Raw genomic sequence first — 22,285 nt, 5'->3', positions numbered from 1 at the left:
ATGGCCAATAGAATAAAATTTGCAATAGTAGCCCACTAATTAGATAGTCAAACCCCAGAACAGGGTAATGTGTGTTTTGGCTAGGATGAAACACAGATTAAACATAAGAGCAACAGAAACAAATTGTAGTCATTGTAATACAGACAGTTTCTGGTTCATCAAGGTGCATTAAAATCTGCATCATATACTCAGTTTTCATGTAAATAGTCTGTAAATTATTCAATAATATATTAAATAATTCCTAATTTATATAAAAAATATAGAATAATAAGAATAATTTCTACAAGGCAGAGGGAGACATCATTATGAGATCTAATAAAAGTTGATTTTTGTTTGGAGCTATTTTAGGCGGGCCAAATTTTTGGTTTTCTAGGCGATGGGTGTCTGTGTCCATTTCCAGGAGACTCCCAGCACCCAGATGTTCCAGAAGAGCTGGCTGTCAGCCATTTCATTGGTGCTTATGAGCTGATTCAAACACTTAGAAACACCACTTGCAGGCAGGTCAAAAAATACATTTTTGCAACTGAAATTTCCCAAATAAACAAAACAATTCTCAGACTCTGAGGTATATAGAGAAAATAAAGGTGAAATAAAATCACTGAAAGATCTCCATTGATTCTGGGAGCAATACTGTATTGAGAATCTGTAAATCATCCATCCATTTTCTGAAACCACTTATTCATGGTCATGGGGGGTCCAGAGCCTATGGGCGCAAGGCAGAGAGCAACCCAGGATGGGGCACCAACTCATCACAGGGCACACTCACACACTATTTACTCATATGTATAGGCAAGTTGGTAAGTCCAATTAGCCTTGGTATGTTTTGGGACTGTGGGGTAAAAACAGAGTACCCAGAGGAAACCCCACGGTGTGAACACGCAAACTCCACATACATGGAACCGTGGCAGAGACTTGAATCGAGGTACTGACCACTGCACCATCACGCCACCCTCGTCTGTAAACCATACTAAACAGTAAAACATATTAAATAGCGTGCTATAGTTTGTCATAAACTGCCTACTAGACTGCTCTTAGTAGAACCATCTTTGATGCTTAGCATTAAAAAGTGTTATTTGACTTGCACAAACAATTTAAAAATAACAGTGTGGGATGACAAAGGTAGATTACTTGTTTTATTATTTAATGCACATAATATTTATATCTATACAGTATGTAATTCAATTCTGGGAAATAAAAAATGATCAAACTAATGTCATTAGTAAGGTTCAATTAAATTTCCCCCTCTACCCTGACCAAGGTAAGCATTTGGAAGATGGATGCTCATTTGTTAGAATTCTATTCAGATTTTTCATTTAATATTTGTGTCACTGAATAACTGAAATAACTACTGTTTAACTGAAATGGGATTATTAGTAAACATTGTTCAAGTCAACAAAATAGGACAAAGATAAACATATGCTTTTAGTGTGTATTTTAAAAGCACCCCCCTGAACAAGTGTATTTTGTATCAGCAGTTGATGTATATTTTAAAAGGAACATTTAAATAACAGTAATTTAGGCATTCAAGCTTACTTTCCTTGAGCAAACAGTTCAGTGAAAACCAACATTAGTACAGTATTGTCTGCAATCCTTTTTACATTCCAGTTCTGATATTTGGTGTTTCCTGTGCCATTATTGGTTGCTTAGCAACATAGAGGAGATGTTTTTTAAAAGTGTCAGGACTCTCTAAAGCAGGGCCTTACTCTTTGCATCTCAATGTTTATAGGAGGCAGTTTTCAAATTCCCAAAAATGTTTACCGATGAACTGCCGTTATTTGGGTACGTGCCCGTGTACCAACAAAATCATAAAGTTATTCCTTAAAAAAAAATGAAAGGATTTGGCTGGCAAATGAGACAGATTTCTGTGAATAATGAAATGGAGAGTAATATCTGTTTACACGGTGAAGATCTGTACTCTGCATGACCAGTACATAAAATCTTAAACATGCTGAAAACGTGATGTTTATTCAAACTCCTCAAAACACTCTCACAGTGGAGGACGAGAGCAGCATATTCTGGCCTGTAAACATCTATATCAGCCAGAAACATATTTATGTTCATGTTCAAACGGTGCCAGTGACAGTCTTGATGTGATACTTTTTCCATGTCAAAAATAATTTCCGTAATTTCCCAAATCACACCTGATGACATTCTATTTAAACACTCCCACGTTTACCATTTGTTATATAATGGTACTTATACCTAATATATCTAGTGCTTTCAGAATATTTCTGCCAAGTGAACAACATGAGAAAACAAACATTATGAATTTTCTTCCCTAAAAAACAGAAACTATACCCTTTAAAGTAAAACGAACAATAAAATAACAGGAATAAACTATAACTTAATAGTTCCCAAGCGTACAACATAAAAATAAATTTGCATCCACAACCATTCTGGCAAGTGTTGTAATCGGGGTTATGAAATTTCAATGTGTGAGACAAGTTAATAAATAGTAATAAATAGTGAGTAAGAAAACCATCTTTACTGCTGGACATAAATGGAATTGATAATAAAGAACACCAGCATCCGTGTCAGCAGCACATTTAGAACTGATCTCTGTTTTGTTCATCCTCATAGCATATTCACTTGTCTTTATGTTTTTTGTCCATGTCTGTTGACTTGTTTTTCCTCGCTTGTGAAGTTGGTTGCTGACTATATTCTACCACAGAGCTATTAGAGTCAGGCCGTCCGATCCAAATCCAGGCCGTGTTTTCAGTTCTCCCAGGTAGGTAGTTTAATAATTACTGATTCTGATTGGCCAGAGGCTTCACACCGGGCTCACAGGTAAAGGAAGGCTGGAAAACCAGCAGTGCTCGGACCTCGAGGACTGAGAGTTGAATAGCCTTGTTCTACCACATTTTACTCGTAAATGTAAGTAGGATGTAAACTAAGTGCAAGGTACAGTAGGGAGGACTAACCTAGATCATTAGATCTCCAGTTGATAATTAGACTAGTACTAGTACTAGATCTCCACTTTATGGTTAAACTAGATCACCAACACCCCCCCCCCCCCCCCCAAGTTGATGGTCAGACTAGATCACCAGATCCTCACTTGATGATCAGACTAGATCACTAGATCTCATATCTCATGGGCCCTTCTCAAGGAGACCCGGGAGATGGAACTGCATGTATCTTGTTTATACCCAGTAGAGAAGGTGTCTTAGAGGTAGACACAGATAATCATGGATTAATGACCCTGGTAGGGCTGGTATATTATAATGTCATTAATCTGTGGGAAACCGACAGCAGTCAATACATTATACATAGGTATTTATAAAACATAATTCCCTTTTTAAAGTCTGCCAGTAATCATAAAGGTCATGGATCTAGTAAAATCTTCTTAAATTTATTTTTCATCTGCACATATTTTCTTACTCACATTATATGCATAAAAATGCACTTACATAACTTTCCTGAAAAAAACTGCATAATTAATGCTGCTACTTAATTTACTGTTAAATGTCTCCTCTACCTTTTTTTTTAATAAATACATATCCACAGTAATGTATCCCGAACTCAAGTGCCTTAATTTAGTTACTATACTGTCATATATGTTTTTTTCTATTCACAACACATCATGCTAAAAAAATAGGGCAAGCAAATCATTTGTACTTTTTACTACCTGTTGTTTCCTTATAAATACATTTCACGGATCTTTTATGGGATTGGTCATATCTACATCTCTAATGTTTTTAATTTAGATGGATCTGATTTCAATTATTCAAGCTTTTTCATAAAATTTAGTTAAACATGAGTACAAATGCAAAAAAATTAGGAATAAACTTCATCTAATCTAAAAGTCATTATATAAATTGCGCAGTATCATAAAAAAAAAATCTGTAATTTTATTTATTTATTTCATCATTTGCCTCATAGATACTCAGAAATGAGCATCGACAGTCATTGAACCTTGGATCTGAATGATGATAGCGGAACAAAAACATGCAAGAAGGACGTTTTAGAGACGGGGGACACTTAAAAGACAAAAATACATTTATGAGTCTGACAGTCATCCTGAAAGTGTATTTCAAAAAAGAATTGGCCATTGATATGAAAATAATGTAAGAATAAAAGCATACTATATTAAAAAAAAAAAGAATACAGAAATCTAGAGATTAAGATTCAGAATGATTTATTTGCTGAAGCAGTTTTTCAGCTTCCAGTGCTTTAAAAATGGAGCCAGGGGTATGGTTTGGTATGGGGAGAGGTCAGAGATTTAAGGTTATAATGAAACATAATCACATTCAACTACAAAAGCAGAGAATGCAAAAGGAGCAAAAATAAACCTTCAGGTTTCTGAACTTGCAAAAAAAAAAATCTGTGTAATCGTAAAATTAGCTATGAAACTATTGCGGTATCATATTACTGAAAAGCCGCAAAAATACACAAAGATGCCACAGTAAGCAAAATATAGTTGGCATGAAATAATGCCGATCTACCCACCATGCCAACCAAGGAAGAGTCAACGTCCTTGATGAAGTGGCAGCACTGGGCAACTGCCAGTACATGAAGCTTGATAGCCTCTGGTGTTTTTCTACAATGCTGTTGATGTGTCTGCATATAGTGCATATATCACCATCACTGAAACATGTCAGCAGCACAGTGACGGAAAAATGCAGCCATCCTGAAAATTTCTTGTGGCATTTGACAAGGTCCTTGTCTAGCGACAAACCCCGAAATTATTCCTCAAAAGACATGTATGATACCTGAGAAATTTTCGCTATGGGCAGGATTTTAAATGAACGACAAATAATGGGCTCATTGCAGTTTTACTTACACAGAAATGTTCTGAGGGTAGAACGAAAAATGATTGGTTCAGAGAGATCACCACTCAGATTGTAGAAGACATCTGATTGGTTGGTCCAGCCTGTTCTAGTTCCTTAGACCCACCTCCTCTACAATTTTATTGGTTATCTCTCTGCACCAATCATTTTTCATTCTGCCCTCAGAATAATTTTGTGTAAGTGAAACTCCCCCAAGCAAATAATGGCCATAAATAAATAATTTAAAGTCTTAGGCATGTACATACAGTAGTCTCAGGGAAAAGGACATGTAACAGGCAGGCTACCCACATGGCCATATTTCCTGTCTGTCAGTGCTTTCCTCTTCAGCAGAACGGCCCCTGTGTCCTCAGAGACAACCAGACAACCAGGCTGTTGATTGCTAGATACATAGCTGAGGGCTTAAGCGATATGTGTCACCAGTAGGTGATTAATTCTAACAGGGACAATGGCCCAATGGCAGCACTCAAACACACGTCCTGATTTTCCCTAGTTCAACTTGTCCCTGGGTCAACAAGGGAGGGGCTTGCATTTCCCTTCTTTAACCAATCACAGTCATAATTGTATCATCGCAATTGTATAATCACATTAATTAAAACCAGTGCTTGCTGTTAAGCAGCAAGGTGCACAGATTTGTAAAGTATCCATTTTATTCTGTATGCCTTTTGTTAAGGGACATGTCATGGATACAAAACATAGGAACATACTTACTTGCAAAACCTATATGGACCAATGTAAGGACACATCTTAATTTTTTTTTTCTTGATAATGATAATGATGATGATAATAATAATAATAATAATAATATTAATAATGATAATAACAGCAACAATAATAATAATACTTGAACCAGCAATTTTCCAATCACAGACACAGAGGCTTTGCCCGGTGAACCACACACTGTCCCCAGTTCGAATGCTGGAAGCCTCAAATTTGAAAATGTGAAAAAATTGGACCAATGTGGTGATGTCATATAATGAAGACTGTGATTAGTTAAAGAAGTGAAGCACAAGCCCCTCCCTTGTTGACCAAAGGAGACGTTGAAAAATCAGGATGTCCCACAACCAATCAACACACATACTCAGTGCCGATCAATCCTACAGGTGACGTAGGCTGCCGCCTAGGGCGCCGGCTTCTGGAGGGGCGCTGACTTGCCAGTGAACTTCACTTCGCCTTGAACGGTGGTTACTGGCACGATGCTCGCCTAGGGTGCTACATTGGCTGGGATGATACTGCACACACACAAGTAAAATGTACAACTTCCGAAGGACATTCTTGCAGGACATCTTAACCAACTATGAAATATCTAATTACATGACAGGGGGGGAAAAGAAACCTAGAATAATTCAAAATTTAAAGTATAAAAGAAGGTCAAACTGTCCTTGATGCCATTTTCTCTTCACACATTGAAGATATAAGCGAAGCTGCGTGCACTGATGTGTACCTCTCCTCCCAGCTTGCGTTGGGTCTCCTCAGTGCAGATCTCACTGCATGCGAGGCAGTGCAAACGAAAAAGAAACAGGTCCGAGGATTTATCTAGCGCTAACCATATGGACGCTCCCGGCACCTGCAGCATTCTCTCTGCTGGCAGACGGAGGGGGGTCCTGGATTAACATGTTGGGGATAGCAGCCCCCCATTCCTGTTCAAATTGTCTACGGGGTTTCACCAAAGACAGGTCTGAGGAGCGAAACAAGGTCAGGTGACCTGTAAAGGGATCCACTAAGCAGAGAATGAACCAAAATTCAGACCCAAATGAAAAAAAAAGCAAGACCAAGAGAATGTATCACCAAGTCATAGTAGGTAGCCGGCCTATCGATGTCACATTTTATGAACATGCATGTTACTTTTTAAGGACTGCGAGAGCTAGTTGGGTTGAAATCAGGCTAAAACATTGTCTAATTTTTCATACTGCCCAGTACTGTGGTATTGGGTACTGAGCAAGAAGACCTTCAAAATTCCATTGTTTAACAAAAGCAACATGCAGTTGAGCAGCGTCAGACAGTCCCTGGTGGAACTAGGGGTTAACGGACCCCCAAGTCAGCAAAATCTCAGTGAACTAAATAAGTCTGACAAGGATCTGTAGCAGATCTAGATTAATATAGATTATTAGATCATTTCCAGAAGCAGTCATTTGTGTCTATAGAAAAATAGTTCAGCATCTCTAATGTTAGGAATTGCACAGACGGCTTGTACACTTTGATTTGGGGTGTTTTTGGTAACATGCCCTCAATTGGCAAGATCTACTGAGCTGCTGACTGAACACAGCTCTATGGGGACATAATATTTGCTTTATTTAATCAAACAAAACAATGTACAAATAATATACCTCCATTTCGGTATGGAAACATTTTAATGGATTATAACTAAACAGTAGAAGATTTTTTTTTCAAGTTAGGAATAAAATCATCTAACTTAAGGCAGCTTATAATACACTCAAAGCACATCAAGGCTGGGTTTCCTGAAACCTTCTTAATGCTGCATCGTTCGTAAGTTCTACCTTAAGTTGTCTCTTAACGTTTTGACGTGTTTCCTGAAATGTTCTTGGGTAATTATATGTTCCACAAGATATTCTTTCACAAGGTCGGTCTGAGCCTCTCAAAGCCATCTCTTATCGCTGTTGGCGGTTCATACTGCTCATTTAAAATAAGATTAACATCGTTAAGGGTATAGGTTCATAACCAAACCTCACATAACTAAAAAATAACTGATCTATATGATAAAATGGTTTTGTTTGACACATGACTATAATCTTTGTTAGGTTTCGTCCTTGCGCTCTGAATGCGTACCGAATTGGCCTCAGTAACGCACGGATTGATAATGAAAGATAAGGAACGCACTGTTGATTATGTATTTATTTATTAACTGAGAATGAAGGGGGGGGGGGGGGGTTCTGCCAATATTGGGGTGGATTCCCACCTTGGACATTCCCCCTATGTCCAATGCTCCTGGAATACACACACTTCTCCAAATGTGCCAAAGTCACCAAACTTCAGTCCATGATGATGAGAGTTGACACTGAGAGTATTAAATAATTAAGTACATTTTGTAAGATATATCTTTAGAGTCTTCATAAGACGCTAAGAGTCACCATTATCGGGAAACCCAGCCCAAGTTAATATTACTAAAAATCCCCCTAATTAAAGAATATATAAGGTACGGTGCAATTTATAACATTTTTGAGACCCTGAACTCTCTTTACAGGTCCAGTATAGACATAAATGAATGCTTCCAGGCAATTTATGATAATCTACATTCATCTATATCTGCTACAGACCCTAAGCACATATCAGATGTACTCAGATCTCTTGAAATCTCTAAAATAGATGAGCCATTACATAAATACCTAGGCTTAAGAATTATATTGCATGAAATTGTTGCGATTATCAAGAGACCTCATAATTGTATGGCAGCATACATAATGGGACTAACTGGTAAGTCTGAACTTCTGATATATACAGTAGATGTATGCATGTATGTGTACATGTTTTGCATATATATTTTTATAACAACTGTCGTGCTCTCAGCCTCTGAACGTAAAACAAACGTCTGAGATGCTATTACATGCAATTCTGCTATCTTACATCATGACAAAACTGGCGTCACCCCCAACAGACTTTCTTTCATTTAAACGCTTCACATTCATGACTCTAAAAGGTCCCCTCTGTGCCAAGACAAAATTTTCTTTGATGAATTTGGACGAGACAGTATTCTAGCAACTACTGATAGATGGTTGCCCTGCAGTGTCAGTTGCCTTTAATTTGGGAAAATTACCCACTCCCCCGTTACACTGCGTAAAGACACACAATGGGGCCATCACCTCTGACATTTACCATCTCCAAGTAAACCCTTAGGATAAGAAAGTACCCAGCAATTGATACTTTGATGTGATTTATTTCTGATGCACCCATGGCAATTCCTCCCAAACTGTCTTACATCTGTGCTTTTGGAAAATGAGTTGGTTAAAGGAGGGATGCTGGTATAGTACCACTGCTCTCACACATAGATGACTGGGGGTCTGAATTTGCTTCTGCGCTCCTTATCTTTTGTTGTGAATCTGCACGTTACTGAAGCTAATCCATTGCCCGTGCAGGACACGATACCCAACGAAGACTGTAGTCCTGTATCGTACAAAGTCATTTTATCGTTTGGATCAGTTATTTTTTCATCTCTCTTATTTAAAAATCTTTCTTTCAGTGCATCCTTTCACGATGTGACTGTTGCATGTCTGCCCATTCTGATTTCACAATATACACCCCCCCCCCCCCACTCACCCCCCCCGTGTCAAACTCCTTCAGACACCACTGAGTTTGCCTGTTTTACTTGGGTTTCCTCAGGGTAACCTGGCTAACTGGCAGTGTGTCTGCGTTTGCGCTCTGCAGTGGACTGGCAGTGTATCTGCGTGTGCGCTCTGCAGTGGACTGGCAGTGTATCTGCGTGTGCGCTCTGCAGTGGACTGGTAGTGTATCTGCGTGTGCACTCTGCAGTGGACTGGTAGTGTATCTGCGTGTGCGCTCTGCAGTGGACTGGTAGTGTATCTGCGTGTGCACTCTGCAGTGGACTGGCAGTGTGTCTGGTGCGATATTCTGCCTGGGATGGGCTCCAGGCCCTTCTGGGACCCTACCCAGGATAAGTGGCTGGAAGATGGATGTATGTTGGAAAAAGAAGCCAATAAATTATCAGATTTATTCAGATTTACACTTACCTATAGGTACAATATTATTTTTTCAGTTAATTTTCCCAGAAGCTGTAATCATATTTGTAACCATATTCATGTCAAAGTCAGAAAAGCCAGAAAGTAAATAAAAGTAAAAAAGGTTGTCCTTTTATTGACTACTGGAGATATATTAACCCGCTACTTATGAAAACTAGGCTATTTATGTTCTGATAGCCTTCTCCAGTAATTATGGTAATAGTTTAATTGTATTTAATATCACAAAATTAGTGTGCCTGAGACTTCAGATCAATTTCAAATGACATTCTTCTTATTCATGTTCTTCTGAAGTGTATCAGTTATACATTCAGCTACTTATCAACATGGTTGCATAAGCTGTTGAAAAAAATAGAACTGTTCTCATAAAGAGAAAAACTGCATTTCAAATGCAAAACACAAGGTTACTAGAAGGCCTAGTGAGGCATTTCTCTCAACATTGACATTGATATCAGTATATTTGTAGACTGGAATGAAATCATATTAGTTATGGAATAAAATAATGAACTAGTAAAGACTGGTATTTTGGTTAATAAAATTTGTTAAAAAAAAAAGGTGAATCACACTTAAAATGCATATTTAACTTAAAATTACTGATCACATTTTCGTACAAGTAATTTGACACCCAGCAATAATAAATCTGCTAATAATTTCATGCCGACTGTAACATTTCAAGCAATTAAACTGCTGATAAAAAGCATAAACACCACATTACTAATATTTCCTATTCCCATAAAACAGGGGTGAATGATGTGGCTTGTGACATTTTCCATAAATACTGAATATGGTTTGCATAATGATTCTGGCTGGGAACTTCTAGAGAAAACAGTTATACTTCAAATAAAACTGCCAATTCGCACTGCACCCCACACGGAGAAAAAAAATTACAAGCTATCCAGCCTCTAAGCTGATATTTTCATGATGTACATACTTTTTTGTATGGTATTCTTTGGTACAAAGAATCAATGAAGCTTTTCTTATACTGTAAATTCTTCTTATTAAATTGTTACAACAAAAGTTTAATACTCTCTACTAAAAGCAAACGGCATGCCACATATTTTGTTACACATATTACAGCAGCAACATTGAGCAAACTAGCTTTGTGGACTAAAAATCAAATCTTCTGTTCATGGCGTGTTTTCTGGTTCTATAACTATTGATCTTTTCCATTGATCTTATGTGAGTCCCTGCTGAATTAAATACACTAGTTGAGTCGTTGAATGTACTGGATTACTGTACATTTCATCCAGTTTTGAAATACATGTGTTTCTGGTAATTTAATTATAAATAAATGACCAACTGTCTTCCATAACCGCAAGCAGGAGACACCCTTGCTAGGATACTGTACCACCCTCACAAGGAGAAACCAGAGAAGACCCACAAAAACTGTGGCGGAGGTCAAGCCTGCAACCTAAAAGGTGTGAGGTCACCAAACAAAAAAGATTGGAAATATCCTAAATGAATTCCAATAGCTAGGTATGTTTGGATAAAAAATGCATTCCTGTGTTAGATGTGAGGCTGATTTAACCAATGAAACAAAGACTAGTGAAGATATTGCAGACTTTTTCCAGGAAGTCAGTATTTTTGTTGGTGAAGTTATCAGAACTTATAATGATATAATAGAATAGAATAGAATAGAATAGAATGTGCACTGCTCAGCTGTTATCTTTCCCTAATGCACACTCTGATATCTATATCGAAGTCTAAAGTGTAATATCCCAAGCTAGCTCACAACAGGACCCTCATTAGAAAGACTGCATTTATAGTATGGATATTAGTTCACTATGCCGAGATTAATGTTGGTGTATTTTAATGTGGGGTGGCCTAACTGTTTTCATTTAGGCAGCTATTCTGAGACCGATTACTACATTATTCTTGTCATGGTATTGCACAGATATTTAACTCTTGATTGAGAACTTCCGCAACTAGTCGGCACAATGAAGAAACAGATTTGTGGTACGGTGATTCAGTAGATTGCTCTGATGATGACCCTTGGCAGAAAGCATGACAGGGTGTCAAGACATCTGTAGATGGACTGAAAGAGCAGAGAACTCTCTCCCTCAGGAGCTGATTGTCCTTTGATATGTTAAGAAGGTCTGACCTCTAAAATACTCTATACACATAAACCTTGATCCATGCAAGTGCTTCTCGTAACTTTAGGTCCCCCTAAAACAAATGGAAATTGCTATGAGGATTCAGAGGATAAAATATATGGTAACGCTTTACATTAAGTGCACCTACATAATACATTCATTATGCAATCAATGAACATTCAGTGCACCTTCATAATGCATTCATAGAACATTCAAAAGCAACATGCAAGTACACCTTAACATCCTGACATCCCTTAACAGCTTCAATATACATTAATAACAAACACGACATGATTATACAATTATAATGTTTGTTATTAATGTATATTACAGCTGTTAATGGATGTTAGGATGTGAAGGTATACATACATGATGTTTATGAATGTTTTATGAATACTTAATGAATACATTATGAAGGTGTACTGAACGTTTTATGAATGCAATATAAAAGTATTATAAAGGTGCAGTTAATGTAAAGTGTTACTATATATGTAATGTGCAAGATGTGCATACTGTCTTGGCTAAATCTTCCTTTCAAAGTAGAGTCATCCCATTAATGGGGACTGTTCAGCATATTGTAGGCTCTGTATGGCTTTTTTCTAATTTGAAAGGGCTGACAACTAAATGACTACCTAGTAACAACAGACAACTCTAGTACTGGCAGAATGTTGAGGTAAAATTTAGATAAACTCTCTACTTAGCTACCACTGACAGACACAGAGGATAAAAGTGACATTAAGAATCTTGAAGAACCTAAAATTACCGATGACCATGGTCAAATATAGAATCCTATATAACCAGTGTTGGAGAAGTTACTCACAAAATAATCCATTACAGGCAGAGGTGGAACGTTCCAGTCCAGAAAGGACAAATCCAGACCAAGGTTTTGTTTCAACCAGTCAGTTGAGGACTCTGTGACTGTGATTCTTTATACTCACCTAGGTGGTTTAAACGAAACCTTGGTCTGGATACATTGCCATACAATATATACAACTGTTTGTAGTGCAAGGTTTGTAGATCAACTCCTTAAAATTTGAAGCATTACTGGTTCCCAGAATCAGGGTTTTCAGAGCTCTGCTCCTAACTGCGAGATGTGCATGAGCAGAATTAATCATGTCCAGTAAATGCTATATATCAGTTTCTTAAACACAAGGCACTTAACTGACTCAACCAATGGAGAACTAAACTATATAAATTTTACCCGTCTATCTTTCTACAGTATAACTAATCCAGTCCACAAACAGGTTACTGTGTCACATTTTGTTGCTTATAATAAAAGGCAGCATGAATTTTAGGCAGACATTTTCTTGTTATCCATTATACAGTGATAGTCAGTCGTTAATAGCACAGACTGAATGTGATCAATAAACCAATATAAAATGGTAATTGGTGCAGGAAATCTATTATAATTGTTAATATTCAATACATATAATAATGAATAATACCAAATCATAGCAGCTTGGTGGCAGTTAATGCAGGCTCTTATCTCTTCTATTGTATGGTGATATCTTTGTTTTTAATTTAATGAAATATTATTTTTACTGGCATCCAATCCAGGATGTCCCCTAGTCTTGTGCTGTGTACTGCCTGAGATAGGATCCAGGTTCACTCTTGACCTCAGTCGGGATCAAGTGGATGGATGGATTTTTGTTGTCTGCTTACCAGAATGCATTATTTGAATAATTCCATGGACATGAATTATTTAGTGGTCTATTGGGTCTGAGTGGTTTTTTTTCCACATTGTTAGAGGCTTTACCATTTTACCCTGCTGCAGACTGGATGGCTATTATGGGCACAGAATTCCTTTCCTGTCCTTCATGTAAGAAAGGGGCCATCTGACATTTCATAGATTTCAAGAGTTTCTGCAGACATTTTCAAGTCACTCCACAGCTAGATGGGCCGCTGTTGAAAGGCCTTTTCCTGACATTCACATTCAATATACTCTTCTGCATGAACTTAACAGATATGAAACAAAATCAACAACTTAAAAGTCATACTGTTCTTCAGAATATGTACTATTTCTCGTTTGTTAATTTATTTAATTTTTTATTTTATTTCTGTAGTGAGCTGTTGGATGTATGTTTAAAGCAGAGCAAATATGGGTTCTGTTATAACAAAATAAGACATTTTAATAGCAGACAATCAACACTACTGTAGATGTCCGGAAAACCTCATTCACCAGAGATGCCTATAATCTTAGAAGTGATTCACTGGAGGTTAAAACATTTTGATTTTGACTGGAAATGAATACTTAACACTCAACAGCACAGTATTACAATATCCAATTACAGTTAAAATGACAGAACAATAAAAGGCACAAAATTCACATCTAGCTGCAAGTGACTGTAAGCTGCAAATATTTTTTTTTTGCATCTTAGTAAGAACAAAGTCAACATTCAATCACAGAGCATAATGACTATAATAATAATAATTTCTATATACATACATGCGTCATTCCAGTTACTGAATATTATCTCCGTGTATAGTGATGTCATTTCTGTCCAATACCAATTTACCAACTTCAAGACATTTTGCACCAATCTCCACACCAAAAACCTTTTAGTAACAACAAGCAAAAACCAGCAAGACATTACTGCCTGACAAAGTAACAACATAATTGTTAGGGCCAAATCGGGGGTCATCATTAGCATATAAAGTGAAAAAGCGTTGTGTGCATTCTTGATTTTAAATTGTTGTATTCTGTATGTAAGAGCACTATCACTGATTGCCATATTGGGGCTGACATTTATCTATTTCCCAGTGTAGTTTCTACCTGAATTATAGAAGGTTGTTCTTTGGGTTTTATGTTCTCTCAGTCTCAAGGCTTCACACAAACCAGAAGATGCTACCTTACACACTTTGAAAAAAGAAACAATGGCTGTAGAATAACAATGCAATTATGATATTATTACAATTACGAAATGGGTGCAGATCCCTCTGACAGTTGGCATTGTATCAGTTGCCATAGTTATAATGCCATAGTGCATTATAGATGAGCTTCATAAAGCATTCGTAATGCATAATACACATGGCTATAATGTATTATGCCTTCTGATAAATATTTATACCCATGGTTATAATTAGGGGTGCACCGATTGCAGTTTTCTGGCCGATCAACGATCACCGATCCTTAGGCAACCTTACCTGCCGATCTCGATTTTTTTTTGCCGATCTTGTTTCTTTCATAACTAAAAGACAGTTACTTCAATGTTTCCATTTTTATTGAGTAAATTGATATGAATACTCACAAAACATGAGGTAGTGTCCTCAAATATAAACGAACATATAAATGAGCATTGCTGTTTGAACTACAAAATCATATTTTTTCTTCCAGACTTTAATTTCTCTAATTTTGTAAAAAAAAATATATATATATAGCTGTTATGACACACTTGTCCAAAAAATAGGGAGGGAGGCAGCCTGCACTGCACCTCTCTCGGGAATGGGAGAAAAGGCTGATTTAACCCTCTGGGGCCTAGGGGTAGGAAACACACTTTCACTGACTGGGGCATGATCACACATTTCATCACACTTAATTCATGGCAAATAAATGATTTCTTATATATTTGTTTTGCCATTACACTCATCTTTATTTTAATATATATTGTAAATATGTCAGATTTTTGTTAAGTTTGAAATTTGACATCAAAGTATAGACATTGCAAAATGCAGTTTGGAACACTTGCAGAAACATTATAAAAGTACATAGTAAGCAATGCTGGCAGTTTGTTTTGATCCCAGATATCTGATCACCAAAGTCTTGGCTACATGAAGATGACTAAATGGTGTAGATGCAACATTAATTTGGATAAATAAATAAGAAAAACCTAACTCATGTAACTATTTCTGGCTCCTTTCATTGAATATGTAGCAACTTTCATGTGTATGAATGAGCCATTGTCACCTGGCCACGTCCCCAACCCCCTTTTATGGCGCTGAAGGGGATGTATCTGGATCGCGTTTCACCATTGCGCTGTTAATCAAATTACCATGCGAATGCGATTTGAATACGCGCTAATGCGGCTATTTAGAATGTGAATAGCGATCTTCGGGTGAGAGCGGTACTACACGCCCCCGATGCAGGTAAAACAAAGTAAGATGACATGGTTTACTTTTTTGCCGATTTAACCTAATTAAAAAAACTTTAATACTTCCGACAATGGACGTTTTGAAAAGAAGACAGATTACGGATTTAGCCAGCGTTTTTTTCATGATTATACATTAAGATTTCAGCGAGATATTTATAAACTGAAATAGACACGAAAAGTACGCGAAAAGTACGCGATGTCGTCGACGACATACTCGACCCCAAAGAGTTAAAAGCATATAACTAAGATCGGTGGATCTCATGGGAATATGGTCGATTTCTGATCCCCTCAAATTAACGTGATCGAGGCCGATCGATCGGTGCGCCGATCGATCGGTGCACCCCTAGTTATAATGCTTTATGAATGCATTATTATTTCTTATGAATGTATTTAAAAATTACTAAAAACATGGCCTTAAGTAAAATGTTACCTTGTTTCCCTAAGCAAAACTACGTAATACTTTCTGACGTTTTGCTATCATTTTTTAATATCTGAGGAGCAACTACATCAATTACAAATGTATTTTTATTATGTACATTCATTTCTTATCAACATAATCGTATTTAAGAGCTACTTGATCTTGATATACCGAGAAGTAAACATGCATTTTTATATATGAATCCCATCTCGATGCTTCCCTGCATTTCTTTCACTCAGCACACACATTTTTCAATGATCTAAGTGATTCCTGCTCATATAAACTCAGTATAATAGGCCATAAATTAAATATGCACTTAATACTAAGGACCATACATACATGTCTTTTTGTCCAATAAGAATATTTGCATAACTGCGTCTTATATTGAGGGTGTTATATTTTGAGAAATCATTAATAACATAATAATAAAAGTGTTTTATTTGAATAGCCTTTTCACCTACATTCTGTCTTATGGTACTTTCCTATATTGAAAATCTCTCTAGACAGCAGACCTTGTGTGTAGTATATACATTTTCATAATACTGAGAAATTTCCTTTGTACGGAACATTATATCATGTTCATATAATATGTAGCAAACTGTAGCACAACCACATCATTTGCTGGATTATATAGTAGACACTAGTTTGAGGAAATGCCTTTTAAAAGCACTGTCAGTAAACACATGACAGATAGATGGGCTCGGATACGTTACGCCACAAAGGTCATGTGAGCTGTCACTTGCCATCAGTTTGACAGCCACCTGACACATTTGCACAGAATCATCAGTCCCTTGAATGAACAAAGGCATTTCACTAAAATGAAAATACAATAACCTAAGGAGTCAGAGCATATGAATCCATGCCACCTTGAAACATTTAAACCTAAAGAGTGTTTATTTTTTTAAAGGTTCTTTTGTTCCATATAGAACTGGTATTCTCACTTGTGTCTTTAATGACCATATGCTGAATTATGGATTTCTCATAGTGTGAGATTTCATTATAGAGATACAATGAACCAGCATTCAGTTCTACCTCACAATGAAGCACTGTGCACATGCATATAAATTTAATTACCAATGAATTCTTCAGGTGAAATAAATACATTTTAGTAAATAAACTATATAATACGAAAGATATTTACTGATGTCAGGGGTGAAAATATTGTGACACTTCTGAAGAAGCAGCTTACAGTATGTACTCATGTTTTATCACAAACCTTCCACCAGTTGACCTCTGACTTTTTGGTCGAACAACACACCTACAACGAAATAAAAGGTACATTTCCCCAACCACCTTCTTATGTTTTAATCGAGGTCACAAGGAGAGGAGGTTGAAACCTGTCCTAGAGAACACAGGGGATGAGGCTGAGGTGCTTCATTCCATGAGATGCTGGTCATTCGCGGGGAACATACTTACAAAACAACTCCATCGTTCACTGTGGACAATCTAGGATCACGGATTAACCTGGTTAGATGTCATTGTACTGCAGAAGGAAACCCATGTAGAGGGTGCAGAACATGCAAAGTCCACACACAAAGAGCAGAGGCCATATTTCAGCTGACATCCCAGAGGCCATGAGGTGAAAGTGCTACTCTCTGAGGCAGCACACAGCTTTCTGATTATTTCGGAAACAAAAATGAATTGTGGTAATTCAAAATGGGAATGGAGTCGCTTTGAGTTTTGATGGTAATAGAAATGTATATAATTGTTCTTTAGGAAGACCTTGTGTTTCTCGCAGCAGACAGAAATGTTTTTCCTCATGCTGTTTTTATACATATTGAACAGCATCCCCTTTGAAGTAACATTTTTCATGTTACTATCGAACTTCTGGTGACCCTGAGATTACAAAAAGCAAGCAACTGTACCATTCACCTACACAATTGAGTTTTGAAAGTAGTTCAACGGAAGAGTAGTGCAAAAATCTGGAGATCCAGGAGAAAGTAATTTTATATCCACACTTTTCCCTGAGGTCTATGAAAACATGAGGCTTGGCAGATATGGAATTACTTCAGTTAGTACATTAGTTTGGTGGACTTTACTGCATGTATTAAAACATAATGGAAAAAACAATAAATATACAGTAGAAGACCTGTCTATTGTGTAAACTTTTTAATACATTAAACTTTGAAAGACCTCAAATCTACCATAAAGGCAGTCCCCAAGTTAAAAGTCAGATCCATTCCTTAAGTCTGTCTTTAAGTTCCATAAATATGGAGATATGTCAGATTTGCAGAAACTTGTCTAGCTCATAATTTTCAAAGCCAAGCATACGGTATATAGAAACATGCATAGTTAACTTAATGTCAGTCAGTATTTGACTGTAAAATTAAAAACTATTAGTAAAAGTCTGAGACAGTGCTTTAAAAAAATGTTTTTCCTTTGTCTACACTAATTCTTCATGATGAAATCAAAATGAAATTAATTACTCCAGAGATGTGTGGCACTAATATATTATTGGTTATAAAATAATCATTTATGTAGAAGCTTTTTTTCCTCTCTTCTCTCATTAAATCCACAGTGGCCTTTTAAAAAGACATTCCTATCTATCACGTCATGCCACTGCAGAGGTGGAACACATAGAGTCCTCCTATAGTGTCACTGTCTGTGTTAATTTAGCTTAACTTAATCATTCACCTCAATGCTCAAAAATTCTATATAGTATATAAGTGATATTCTTTAGTTTTCACTAGAGAAAATTTCAGAAGTGAATGTGAAGTTAGACATTGTTGCTTTCCTAATTTGCTTTGAAGTAGCAAAGATATAAGGCAACGGTTATTCTTAAGCAGGTAAATGAAAATGACATTGACAAAATGGACCCAATGGATATTGAAACATTTACACACAATCATTTGACAAAAATGAAGAAAAACAAAACTCTAGATTTTGGAATAATTTTTGAACTGGAAGTAAATAATGCAGGTAGTGCTTGGTGTGCACTTGTCATTGGTTAGCAGTGTGCAGAAGGCACGAAATCCATCATCTGGGGCTGGTTGTTGATATTCCACCTCGATATCATACACAGGGATGCTTTATGAAGGAATGTACTGAGAAGCTTGCATGAAACCACAACAGCGAATAAGTATTTTATAAAGGCAGCTCCATGTGTTTTACTTTTGTTGGATATTGTTAAGGAAAAGAAATGACATTAAGCTGAACACCCAATAAACATTAAATGAAATCTGAATTCAGCAAGCAGTACTCTACATAGTGAATGCATTAAGCTATTAGCAGTCAGCAGAGTCAGCTGCTTGATAACCATGCACTGTCACTTCTTATCAGATTGATGGTGCTTCAAGCAAGGTATTGGGGGTTATGTGGAGTGAATACCGTTAAAAGATGGAGATGGAGATGGAAATTGAGTTGTGCATTTTTTGAAGATACAGCATTTTTTTTATTTTAAATCTTTAGATCCACCATTTCTTAGGCAAAGCACTTTTTAATGTAAGTTTTTCTTAATAGTTCACAGTTGAATTAGTTAATAAGACTTTTTGCCCCATTAAAATCATATAAATTGTAACGATAGTTAAATGTCTGATGCATAACTTGGAAACAGTGAAAATAATTTTATCTCTGAAATATGATCTCTAAAAATTACCAATCATCATTATAGAGGTGTTCAACCAAGTGTAGTTTGCATGTTTCGTTCAGTGTTTTTTTAAGCCATATACTTTACAAGATACAGTAAATGCTATATTACAATCAATAATAAAAATTATTTCTATTTAATATGTAACTGGGTTATTCTTTTTAGGCTATGCTGGTCTCTCATGAAACTGGAAAATAGTTGTGCTACAAGTTTTCTGTCATAGTAATAGGGGGCAAATTTCCAATGCACAGTGGATGCCATATTAAAGCCATCAAGCTGTGTTTAACCAAATATAAATGGGTGTGTGTCTAATAATTATTCAGCAACATATTACTAATGAAATAAGAAGTAGTAGAAGAAGAAATATGAATAATAATAATATATTACCAATGGTATCAGTCAAGCAATTATTATACATACTCTGATTTTTTATATTCCCTAAACCGCTATATTTGCGTCCCAGTCATTTATTATAGATACGTATATGATTTAAATGACACGAGGTTCAGCAAAATGATCAGGAAGCACAAAGGGACAGCAGAGCAACTGAATAAGGTTTGAGGAAATCCCTGCAGGCATCCCCACATTAATCTTACTGCTCTGGTCATTTGCAGAGATTGTAAGGGGCCAGTTCAATTTTCTGGGAATGATGAAAGTGCCTGGCCAGGTGTAAAGGAGCAAAGTCCCGCTTTACTTAACAAAATGAGTGAGCCTAATGTAAGCCGTTGGAAGTCTGATTTGCTCGGACCTGCTGACCGGCAGTTTGCCGGTTGTTAATTTTGACTGGACAACCACAGCTCAGGTGAACTGACCAATGGTATGATGCGTGGAAAAGTGGCAGTCTGCCATGTACATGCGCAGCAATGTCAGTCCACAATGAGACTTCCTGTTTGATCACTAGGGCCGTGAGACGCCCTACTAGTGCCTGCACAGCAGCTCCTTTCGGCTAATGGGATAGGCTTACCTAGCCTGACATAGCTACACCGAGCTTTAAATTTAGCCACTGGACAGGGTAATTCGCAAGCATGGTGTCTTGGTTATTAAGAATCTTCACCTCAGGTTCTCCGTCCATGCAGGAGGTGCCGAGAATGCTTGGCGTGAATGTCATTCATGAATGCTATAATGAGCTGTAAAGACAGCATGGTCCCTCTATGTTTGATCTCCCACCAGTGAGACGAGCAGTCAAATCATGGCTGCAGGCTGCATTCCCATCAAGCACAGACAAAGATGGAACTGGGACCATGAAGGCAGGTGGGAAGGGTCACGCACATTCCTGGAGGCGCCGTGTGACTGATGTCTGCTACTCAACATGGAGTTGATTCTCCAGAAATGCTGCTTTGTAATTTAAACAGTGCGGCGCTAAGCGATGGTCTATTAGTGTTGCTGCTATGGTTAAGATTGTCTTCTTACATCTTAGAAGTTGGTGAAGCGGCCGCTGAGAGCTCGTGCTACCCACGCACAACAGCTGGTAGCTTGAGGCAGGCCAATTTGTGCGCTTATCTGCCGGATTAATTGTGGTGATTGAGCACCACTGTATAGGTATATTTGTGCATTAGTGCACATAATGCTGAGGTAAACCAAGTGGAGAAGGTTATTTTAACAAGTGGAAATAGGAGGGCAGGCATGCATTAAGAATATTTCTTGATGCAAGTCTAGTTATTAAATCCAGATCCAAGTGTTAAGACCTTGTATTTTATTTTAGCTCTTCAGCATGTCCAGCCTTGTAAGATGACGCCGTGGAAATTGCAGTTGAGATTTTTCTTTCTTGAATCCATCTTACAAGTTACCCAGGAGAGTATGAAGAAGATGGAAGGTATTATTTTTCTTGTGGGAGGAAAATCTTTCAATAATTAGTGGAGATTTTGCAGTTGTAGTAATTCTGATATTGTCTTTCTTAAACTTTGCATATTATTGCTGTCCGATGAACACTGCATCCTCTTGTGCCATTTTATTATAAATGTATTAAGCCAGTTCTCCTATGTCTACTGATAGTTTGACATCTAATTAACCAATTAAAAGATGTTTTACATAGTAATCTAATTAACTATTATATATCTTTGTACTAGTTCACATTGGTTGTTTGTATGGATTACTTTATATTGCTAAGTGTAATGACTTGAAGTTGATAGCTAGATACTGTAGCTACTGTAGCTAACGTCGTTGTTAATTGTGAATACAAAGTGTGATTAACTTATATCTTTTTGACGCTGAAAACAATCCACGCAAGTCCATTTAAATCATTAAATGGTTCACTGACAGCTGTATAAAGTTTCATTTGTGGTGCTATGGGTGCCTCAGTACATTGTTTTAGGTTTCTTTTGCGAAGTGAGAAAATGTGTTTTATTTCACCCTCCAGAAATAATGGATTTTTGGAGATACATCTTTCTCATTGGACAGCGAAGATACACTGAGTCTCAGCCAATACAAATGGGAGCCGAAAGAGAAACGGGGGGGAAAAAATTAAAACAATAGAACATCAATAATATTCCAATCAAAGTGTGGGGTGCCAGCAGTAAAACGTACCGATGAGGGTGGGGGGGGGGGGGATGCTGTTGGTAAAATTTGCTGATGGGGTAGGGGGGTATTGCACTGGAGGGTTGGTCAGTC

At 37.1% G+C, this 22,285-nt stretch overlaps 1 protein-coding gene and 1 long non-coding RNA gene across 2 annotated transcripts in view; one reads left to right on the top strand and one right to left on the bottom strand.

Moving 5' to 3' along the window:
* The window catches only part of sorcs3a (sortilin related VPS10 domain containing receptor 3a), a 169,213-nt gene that overhangs the window by 44,593 nt on the left and 102,335 nt on the right, over positions 1–22,285 (bottom strand). The gene's annotated exons all lie outside the window — the stretch shown is intronic.
* On the top strand, positions 10,814–21,936 carry LOC111837141 (uncharacterized). Its single transcript, XR_011984442.1, has 3 exons — positions 10,814–10,911; positions 20,849–20,929; positions 21,381–21,936. It is a non-coding gene; the product is annotated as an uncharacterized lncRNA (long non-coding RNA).

The sequence above is a fragment of the Paramormyrops kingsleyae genome, chromosome 20, assembly GCF_048594095.1.
Source record: "Paramormyrops kingsleyae isolate MSU_618 chromosome 20, PKINGS_0.4, whole genome shotgun sequence".
In the NCBI taxonomy this organism is placed as follows: Eukaryota; Metazoa; Chordata; class Actinopteri; order Osteoglossiformes; family Mormyridae; genus Paramormyrops; species Paramormyrops kingsleyae.
Note: the sequence above shows the minus strand (reverse complement) of the source record. Positions and strands in the feature narration are given on the sequence as shown.